This window comes from Gymnoscopelus braueri, assembly GCF_963280865.1.
Source record: "Gymnoscopelus braueri genome assembly, chromosome: 24".
Classification (NCBI taxonomy): domain Eukaryota; kingdom Metazoa; phylum Chordata; class Actinopteri; order Myctophiformes; family Myctophidae; genus Gymnoscopelus; species Gymnoscopelus braueri.
Genome location: NC_137626.1, coordinates 28,507,563 through 28,517,925, shown reverse-complemented (window position 1 = coordinate 28,517,925; position 10,363 = coordinate 28,507,563).

The window sequence follows — 10,363 nt, the reverse complement described above, 5'->3', positions numbered from 1 at the left end:
ATGTGTGGGAAACACAGGTAGAGATACATAGTTAATGGTCACATGGTGGGGTCACTCAGCTGAGGCTGTTTGCCTGGAACATCCCTAAATCCACTCTCCAGCGCAGGGCAAAAGGTGACGCTCACTATCATTATATGATTGGAAGAAAGCCATTCATTGGTGTGGAGGGTGAAGCAGAACCGGGGGAGATGATTGCAACCCTGGGAAAACACAGATTGTATCTGAGTACTCAGGAGTCAGGACATTTAAGCACCGACCTAACAGTTTGCTGAGGAGTAAAGAAATAAAACACTTCAGTGGAATTACAAAAAAGGAACAGGAAAAAAAGAAAAAAGGTTATAAATGGTTTCAGGGATTGTGAGATGAAAGCCCCAACCAGTACCAGACCAACCAGAGGCGCTCTCAGCTGCAAGAGCATGCAGGGTTCAACCACACTGTTTGGAAGAAGTGGTTTAAGCACATGATTGAGTCCCTGGGGTTGGACAATGTCCCAGACAACATCTGGAATTGCAACCAAACGGGGCTCCAGGGTCACTTTCCGTCCACCAGGGTGCTTGATGATGAAGCTGGGGTCACTCTGTTTTGAGGTCATTGTTGGTGGAGAGAAAGGTGAAACCACTGTCTGGCCAGCATCGGTGCTCTGGTGGGTTGCACCCAAATGCACACGGACAAAGACAGATTGGCTCCTCTGGGCTCCCAAGAATACCTTTGTGAAGAAGTCAGATAATGGGCGGATAAACACAGCCTTATTCACCGAACAAGATCGGCTTTTTATGATGAGAGAGAACATCATCCATATATTTACACAAGTCACTATCTGCGGCCAGCAGAGTGCTGTTCAAGAGCTTTAAAACACTACTAAGGCTCACCAGGGAGAGTGGAGGGAGAACGGCTTGACAGGGGCATTGTTCATGCCAGTGTTTTCAAAGGCCTGGGTGAATGCCCAGGCTGGCTTTCGAGGGTCAGGGATATAGCCATTCAACCCAGCCAAGATCAATGAGAATCTTTTCATGCCATCTCAAACAAGTGAGAGATCCTTTCAAGAGTCTCCAGTGAATCCTGCTCAAATGATGCACATGCTCTTCCTCAGGCAGCAGGGTATAAACTTGAAACATGTTGCTGAGTGGTCTGTATGAACATAGCTGTTCTTATAGTGCCTCTAAGCCTATTTTCCCCAAATCAAAGAAGAAATAAATGTAGATAAGGTATTACCAAACATTAGAGTTATCTATTTCATTGCAATAAGCAATGTGTGCAATTTGTCAATCTAATCTAAAGCCAAAGCTCTGTTTAAGTGCACTATGTTCACGATGTGAACATATTGGCCAGTGGTGTTATATATCTCAATGGAGCCTTCACACAGTGTCTTGTGATTATCACAAGACAATAGAGTCTAATAACAGTGTGGCCTCCCTGTCCAATCTTTAGTTATATTGATGAAAATGTACTACAGTAGCCTATGTGTGCACTGTGCAGTGGTGTTTATATATAGGTGAAGCTACACTATACAGGCTGGCTGCTTGTGTGCAAGTCCTAGTGTTGTGACAGTCTACGCCTCATTTGGCAAACTGGAAATGAGTTAACTTTATAAATATTTCACCTAAAAGCAGGGCAGGAATTTCCTGGAGGCCATGAAGGCCACTGCTCCCTCAGTTTGGCCATAAGCCCATCAAATAATTATATGCCATGAGGCCACAGTGGCCTTGATGCCCTGCCTGCACGCTTTCCTGTCAATATGGTTTTTAGACACCCGTGTCTTTTGCTGAGATTCTGAATTCTTAAATCCCCCTTGACTCGTTTCATCCTTATCCCCATTTTCAAACCAGTCCAGTGAGCTGAGCGCGTGTGAACTTTTGACTCAGGAGTTTGTACAATATTTGCAGAAAACACTTCAGGAGTTATACATTGGCATTTATTTGCGCACTATTTCTGTTCATGCTGTGTTTGTTTATGGCCAGAGGAGGTTCTGTTTTGTGATGTCATGCACATAGCACCATGAGCTGTCTGGTTTACTTTTGAGTGGACAGACAGACAGACAGGCAGGCAGGCAGGCAGGCAGGCAGGCAGGCAGGCAGGCAGGCAGGCAGGCAGGCAGGCAGGCAGGAAGGAAGGCAGGCAGGAAGGCAGGCAGGCAGATAAACCCTGTTCTAAACAGCTTGTTATTCGGCCCCAACAAAATATTGCACAATGCAGCTAAGTTCTATGCCAGCTTGCAAGTATTGACACACGTGCTCGAACTCTTCAATTGGATGAATGAATGAATGGAGGGATGGAGAGATGAACCGGCCTTTACCTTGCTAAGCATTTACTCACAGTAGTATACAGACTCGGCATTTCTCCCTTTCTGTACATCCATTGAAAGTCTGCAACCATCGATCCAAGACTGACAACCTCAAGCCCCCACAGGACACAACACAGCAGCAGTAAGCGCTGACACTGTATCCACTGAAATAATGTTAAACAGACACAGTCTTCTTGCACTGAATAGCAACACACAAGTAAATAAGTTTAACACTCATTAACTCGAACACAGTCAAATTAGGGGCTATAGTCTCTATATACTTCCCTTCTTAAACACTTTAACTTCACAGACCCTTTACTCAGCAGACATTTGAAGGGGACATGCAGCTGAATGTAATCTAACTATAAATTATGCAAATCTCTGCTTGCGTGCGTGGGTGAGAGTGCGTATATGTCCTTCACATATCTCAAGAACCATTCGACCGATCGACATCAAACTCTGAGCGCATATCGCCGAGGATCTGAGGGAGTGCAGTGCTCGGCATGAAGTGGGTCGGAACGGTGGGTGTCCAGAACTGCCGTTCTGACCGATATACCCATATATAGAGATCCGGTTGTCTAGAACCGCTGACCCGACCGATATGCCAGCCAGACAGACAGACAGACAGACAGACAGACAGACAGACAGACAGACAGACAGACAGACAGACAGACAGACAGGCAGACAGACAGACAGACAGACAGACAAACAAAGTTATCTCCAAATATGGGCATACAAGGGACACAGACAGACAGACAGACAGACAGACAGACAGACAGACAGACAGACAGACAGACAGACAGACAGACAGACAGACAGACAGTGAGTACTCTGCAATGGGGGCAATGGATATGGGGATATGTGGGGCATGCATTCCAAACTTGTATCGTTCCAGAGTAGTCCCGAGTTAGTGGGTGTGAATGATTAATTTAGATGTTTGTGTGTCAGCATTGGCATCTCCTGTATGTTACCGTTCACCTCAGGCTGGCACACGGAAACACCTAAATAAAACACAGCCACAATTAAATATTATCTTCAACTGCATTTACTCAGTCAAAATGTCTAAGGGTGCATTGTCCCTCATTAAGTGACCAACAGGAGCAATAACCCTTGCCATGTATTATTGGCTGTTGAGTAACAAGCTCTGGGTCTGACCCGTAACTCAGGTCATTGACTATGCAAAAGGTGAAAACAATTAACAGTGAGCAATTAGAAGTAACGACAGAAATTTTATATATTCTCTCTCAATTAAACCATGTGGGAGAGAGAAAAAAAGTAGAAAAATAATACAAATCTGCACACCAGTGCCATCGTTACCACAGAATAGAATTCCACAATGGGAGCGTAACACTGGTGTGTGAAATGTATTCTTTTTCTACTGTTGGCGTTTTGATCCAGCGCCCAGCCCAGCAGGATATGGGATGTGCATGTCCTTTGTCATCTTTTTTTAAAATATATACACATATTCCAAAGTCTGTCTCTATGAAGCATACCTTACTTCATGCAGGCCACAGGAGTCATACATGCCTCAGCTGTAATCAGCTGTCAGTCTGCTGATTGTTTCAATCAGCCACACTTTTCTACACTCCAATCACAGCTCTGCTGATCGTTACCAAATCAGTCACGCTTTTCTACACTCCAATCACAACTCATTCCCACAGCACTCCCTACACTGGATCTCTACGTTTCAATTGCTGCCACACACGCTGCTGCTGCTGGCAAAGCTTGCCTCCACCAGCTCGGTCTTCACCTTCTAGTTCAGTCTTGCTGACTCAAACGTTTACTGAATGTTAAGAGTTAAATTCAGGTGTGCATGGCTCTATACTGGTTAAACTGATGTTCTATGGCTTTAATGTTAAACTGCTACTCAAGTTTGCATGACTCAAGTTAATCTGATTAAATGCTATGGGCCCACTCTTATATACCTATGGAGGGTTTTGCATACGTTCCCTGAGTTTTCTTAGTATGCTGCTTAGCAAAATTTAGGGAACATCTTAAGAGCGGGGCCATTAACGGCAAGTTTAACTGTATTCCATTAGTTGCAATAAATGGTTAAATAGACTTACGCTAGTGTTCCTGACTGAAAAAAAATAAAAGTATTACATGGTTATAAACCCATGTATTGCATGGACCTAAATATGGGCAGAAACAGCGTTCAAACACTACATTTGCTGAAATCTTATTAATAACAACCAAGCATCTTCCATGTTTCGCTGCAGAAAGTCACACCATCTCGCCAAAAGGTCCAGTCCTTTATCATGAAACCAAATTGCCACAATGCCATTGATAGCTTTAACTGTTCAAAAACAGTTGTTTCTTATAGACTGGATTCTCCATCTTACACTTTCCTGTGTCCTGAACGATTTAATTTCTATGCTGGTTATTTCCGTTATTTCACGATATGCTGCTCGTTACACACTCACAGTTTCTCACCTGTGGCCCCAACCTGCGGGCATGCCACAATGCCTGATTGCATGTGATGGAATGTTGGATGCAATATAAGCAGAGTGGTGTGTGATCTAATTCAGGTCCTGTTTTCAATGTACCACGTGTTGCTATGTGCACATACTTCTTGTCACTTTGTCCTTGCATCACCAAGCTAAACTCCTGTAGGTGGTTGTGGAGGGGAGGATGAGGAGGAGGCTGGATGCTATCCTGATGAACCCCTTCCCATCCATCTCTATGATGAGCTAGTGGGGACGAGGAGCACATTCAGCCACAAACTCATCCCTGCTCTGCACACCACAAAACGACTCAAACATTCCATTGTGCCAGTAGCCGTCAGGCTCAACTACCAGCCTGATCTGCATATGTTTTCTTCTGTTCTTTGGGATTACTGACTGGGATGTACACTGCAGAACCATAACACATGCCTGTTGAGGATAACTGCTGTAAATGTTTCACTGTTGATAGATTGTATATTTACCAATTATATTCACTGTTAGACATATACCACATATACCCACAGGCCTGGTGACACTGTACTTGTATGCGTCTCATATCCACTGTTGATATTCTGTACATATATCCATTCACAGGCGATACATATGTTCATATTTACTGGTGATATATTGTACATTATACTTATTTAATGATGGAATATAAATTATTTGAACTGAGTCAGACCAAGTGCAGATGGCTATGATAAGATTCTAAAGCCTATTTATTAAAATGTTATCCTATTTCTTTCTCTTATTCTTATCTCTTACCTGTATCTATCCTGTGTCATAGACAGACCTTTATCGATCCTTGTATATGTATGTATGTATGTATGTATGTATGTATGTATATATGTATGTGTGTATGTATGTGTGTATGTATGTATGTATGTATGTATGTATGTATGTATGTAAGTATGTATGTATGTATGTATGTATGTATGTATGTATGTATGTATGTATGTATGTATGTATGTATGTATGTATGTATGTATGTATGTATGTACGTACGTACGTACGTACGTATGTATGTATGTATGTATGTATGTATGTATGTATGTATGTATGTATGTATGTATGTATGCATGTATGTATGTATGTATGCATGCATGTATGTATTCATGCATGTATGCATTTATGTATCTAAATTATCTATCTATCTCAACAAAAGTCTTCACTTCTTTGGATGTGTTTGGATTTTATTTGGAGCCCTCGCATAGGCTGAGTTCTACTTGCTATTCAAAGTCTTTGCAACACATAATTAAAATTAAAAACCTTTTTCAAGCAGTATTCTGGCTCAGTGGTTTGGGCCACCGTTGTTTCTTATCTAGCTACATCATTTCTCTGAGCTTTAATTAGCACAACAAGGCTCCAGTGTCCCCTGGAGACATATTCATAAGACAAACTGAGACCCCATGGCTTCTCGATGGCTCTTACACCAAACAGAATTCTGCAAAGCCATTTAACTATCATGGAAAATGCGCTTTTGCAATGTAAACTAATTCAATTTGTTCTCTTTGCGAAGTGCCACTTTTAAGAGACACCAAAGACGCAAAGACATTTTGGAGTTACAACATAAACGAGGCATTGCTCATCCCAGATGAAGTCAATGAAGTTGCCTGGCTTTCATTAAAATTCAACGACCCACTATTGGCGCCAAGAAATCATGAATCACAGACCCATTTTCTGCCGGGAAATGGCACAGGAGCCTCTCCGGGGCGTCCATGTAAATGAGTCCGGTGCGCTGTTGCAATGCATGATTCACAAAGACAACTCTGCTGCCTGCTACAGTGAGTTACAGTATAAAACCCCAGTCTGAAGAAGTGTCTCTGTCTGTTAGGAAAGACTGCAGGGCGGGCATTGCTGAGTTGGCCCCACAGATGGAATCAGAGCAGAGAAACATAACCATGACGTGAGTGAGCTTTCTTGTGGAACCATCTGACAGATTCACTGATCTTCTGCATACTACATGGCCTGCAGCACGACAGAACTGGGGCATCTAACTTGCTTCAGGTAAGTTAAATAATGAAAAAAGACAAAAAGTGTGTGTGTGTGTGTGTGTGTGTGTGTGTGTGTGTGTGTGTGTGTGTGTGTGTGTGTGTGTGTGTGTGTGTGTGTGTGTGTGTGTGTGTGTGTGTGTGTGTGTGGTCTGAAAAAAAAAAGCGCTGGGGGTACAGAAGTGTGGATTGTAGCCTTGTCATTTTGTGTGAACTGAGGTTTGTGCCTGCATCGGTTTAATTTTTGTTCATATGATATTAAACTCTGCAGTCATAACTCTGGGCATGGGATTTAAAACACAATTTTACATTTCAAATCAATCCGGATTCTGCTGTGTACAGTGATGATGCTGCCCTAGGGCTCACCTCTGGGTGAATCAGCCAATCTTTATGAAAGCTCATCTCTACCGCACTGAATATTTATGACTCTCTCTCCCCATGGCCTGACAGCCTCAGACACGCTAAAATATGACAGGTCTGATCCGCCTAAAGCTCGAAACGGGGTCATAAATATGAGCCCTGTCCTTCCCTAAAGTGAGATGAAGGTGAGCTTCCGCGCAGCTCCATCGGTTCCAAACGAGCGGCTTCCGTCCGTTCGGCGCAAACAGTTAATTTATTGCCTGTGCATTTGGATTCTGCCGTTGTGTCACACTTATCTCTGTCAAGTGCTCCCGGTGCAGCCGTCTTGCTGGCTTGATATATGCCCCCGATTTAAATCTCATCTATCGAGTGTGGGTGACAGAAACTAATTCACACTGCCGAAATGCCGCCAGCCATCGACCGGGATGGCACGACAGCTATCAGTAACGCAGATCAATATTTATGGTTAGTCTTTACATTTAAATGTGAAGATATTTGCATGTTTCTTGCATGGGGGGGCGAGACTGTGAATGTAGCGATCACACAGACTTAAAATTAGAAGTCTTTCATAAAACGCACCTACTGTATCTGTCATGGCGTCACTTAAGAGGAGAGAATGACAGTGCAACATAATTGCACACTTTAGCATTGATTTGTTTTGCAGGGGTGCAACATGCAATTTCAAAACCAATGCGAGTGCAGTCACACTGGCAGCCTCCATCCCAAATCGACTTTTATTTGATGCATATTTATCAAATGTTTAAAAGTTGGCAGATGTAGACAAGATTAATAGCATCTGTAAATTCTGTGGCGGAACTTCATCAATCTGTGACCTTTGAGTCTTTGCGAGCAGCAAGAAAATACCAAGTCTGCATCTGATAGGGCTTATTCTCCCTGGACTTGGCAGCACGAAGAATTGTGATGTGGTTCCGAACTGCGGATGAGCGTGCCTGCGCAACCAAATATGCACACAAGCATGTGAACCGTTCGGTCCGTTCCCACTGTGTAAACTGGCTGTGGGTATAAGCATACTTGAGACACAAATCAGCAAAGATGCAGTTTTACGCCTCCAAAAGTCAAAGAGTTTATTGAAAACTTAGGCACGGCTACAGTTGAGCGGATAATCTAACTTAAAAAGTTCTCACAGCCTGGCGCTTAAAACTGAGGTAATCCACTGATTGCTTATGGGGAAACAGAGGCAGCACACAACACAGGTGTTACCGTAGTCTTACAGTAAATCTGTTTATCCCTTCTGTTCCCCCAACTGGCCGTTCCAGAGTTATAATTAGAACACAAGTGACCCATATCCATTCATTATCTGTAGCATTGGTCGTTGCAGCATTCACTCACTCACTCACTCACTCACTCACTCACTCACTCACTCACTCACTCACTCACTCACTCACTCACTCACTCTTTTAATGATTCTCTATTCAATTACACCAGTGGTGGAAAAAGTACTCAAATGTTTTACTTAAGTAAAAGTATCAATACTGCAATGTAGAAGTACTCTGTTACAAGTGAAAGTCCGGACTTCTAAATTTACTTGAGTAAAAGTACAAAAGTATTGGTATCAAAATGTACTTAAAGTACCAAAAGTAAAAGTACTAAAATGTTTGAAAATAGCAGATCTACAAGCCCACAACGCGTCGCAGAGCTTGTAGATCGGCTATTTTCAAATAGCCTCGGTATAAAATATGGCTAAAGTGGTTAATGTATGTTTTATAATGTACTTTAATATATATATTATAGTATATCTGAAAAGTAACTAGTAACTAAAGTTTTCAAATAGCAGTGGAGTAAAAGTACAATATTTGCCTCTGAGATGTAATGGAGTGGAAGTAAACGTATAGACAATTGGAAATACTCCGGTAAAGTAAATGTACCTCAAAAATTGTACTTAAGCACAGCAGTTGAGAGTAAATGTACGTAGTTACTTTACACCACTGAATTACACTGAGTTATTAGACTAATTTATAGTGTCATTGAGTACATACAGTACAATACATCCACCATGCTACTTGGAGACTGCATGGGGAGAGACTGTCAGCTTTCACAGGGAGGTAAATTGGTCACTGAGAGATTGGAAGCAGTGACCGAATTCCAGTGAGACCATTTAGCTGTCTCCTGTCTGAGCCCGCTGTCCATGGTGCTGACGTCTCTGTATTCTGGGGAGATGCTTGGTTGTTGTCCGTGGTGCTGAACTGTCCATGCCCCGCAGGCACTGGTAGGCTACCCCACATAGCACACACACTGATACACACATGCTGTGTGTGTGTGTGTGTGCGTCTCTCTCTCTCTCTCTCTCTCTCTCTCTCTCTCTCTCTCTCTCTCTCTCTCTCTCTCTCTCTCTCTCTCTCTCTCTCTCTCTCTCTCTCTCTCTCTCTCTCTCTCTCTCTCTCTCTCTCTCTCTCTCTCTCTCTCTCTCTCTCTCTCTCTCTCTCTCTCACACACACACACACACACACACACACACACACACACACACACACACACACACACACACACACACACACACACACACACACACACACACACACACACACGCACACACACACACACTGAGTAATCATAACCGAACTAGGGCATTTGTAATGCACACACTCAGTATCAGAAATAGTTAACACTCCATCGGTTCATGGCCAACCAGCTCCTCGAGGCGCGGAATTCCAGCCTCATTCCCACAACATTCAGGCTGGCACTTGTCTCAAAGTACTGCTCTCCTCGAGCTCTTGCTTTTCACCTTGACATAACTGAGTCTGCACAGATGGCACATTGCACATTGGCAATTTAGTCCAGGGCCATTTTCTTTTTAAACGCACATGGTCAGGGGGTTGCTTTCCTTGCCTCGAAGGACAGGTCATGAAGAGGCCATGTTAAAGGAGTAGTTCACCCAAACAATGGCTTATTTTATATCAATTACACACCCCATGAAGACTTGACCACTTAAATCCTCTATACTTAGTAAACTGGCACTTCATTGACCGGGGTCGGGCTCTGTACTTTTTCCCCTCTGCACCAAATATTTTCACTGAAAATAACTGATCTACAAGCTCACAGGGCACCGCAACGTGCCACGCTGGGAGCTAGTTGGGAAATACCAGCTATTTTCGGCAAACGTTTCCCCCCAAAATAGGGATGCTAGGGTTAATGTGGTCCGAGATCCACGCCATTCCCAATTAAAATAACATTGATCAGAAATAGTTTCTTTAGACATTACCAGCAGTTCTATAGGACACTTATTAATGACTGAGCTCAAAGAACATACATAATACTGGAGTACTCGA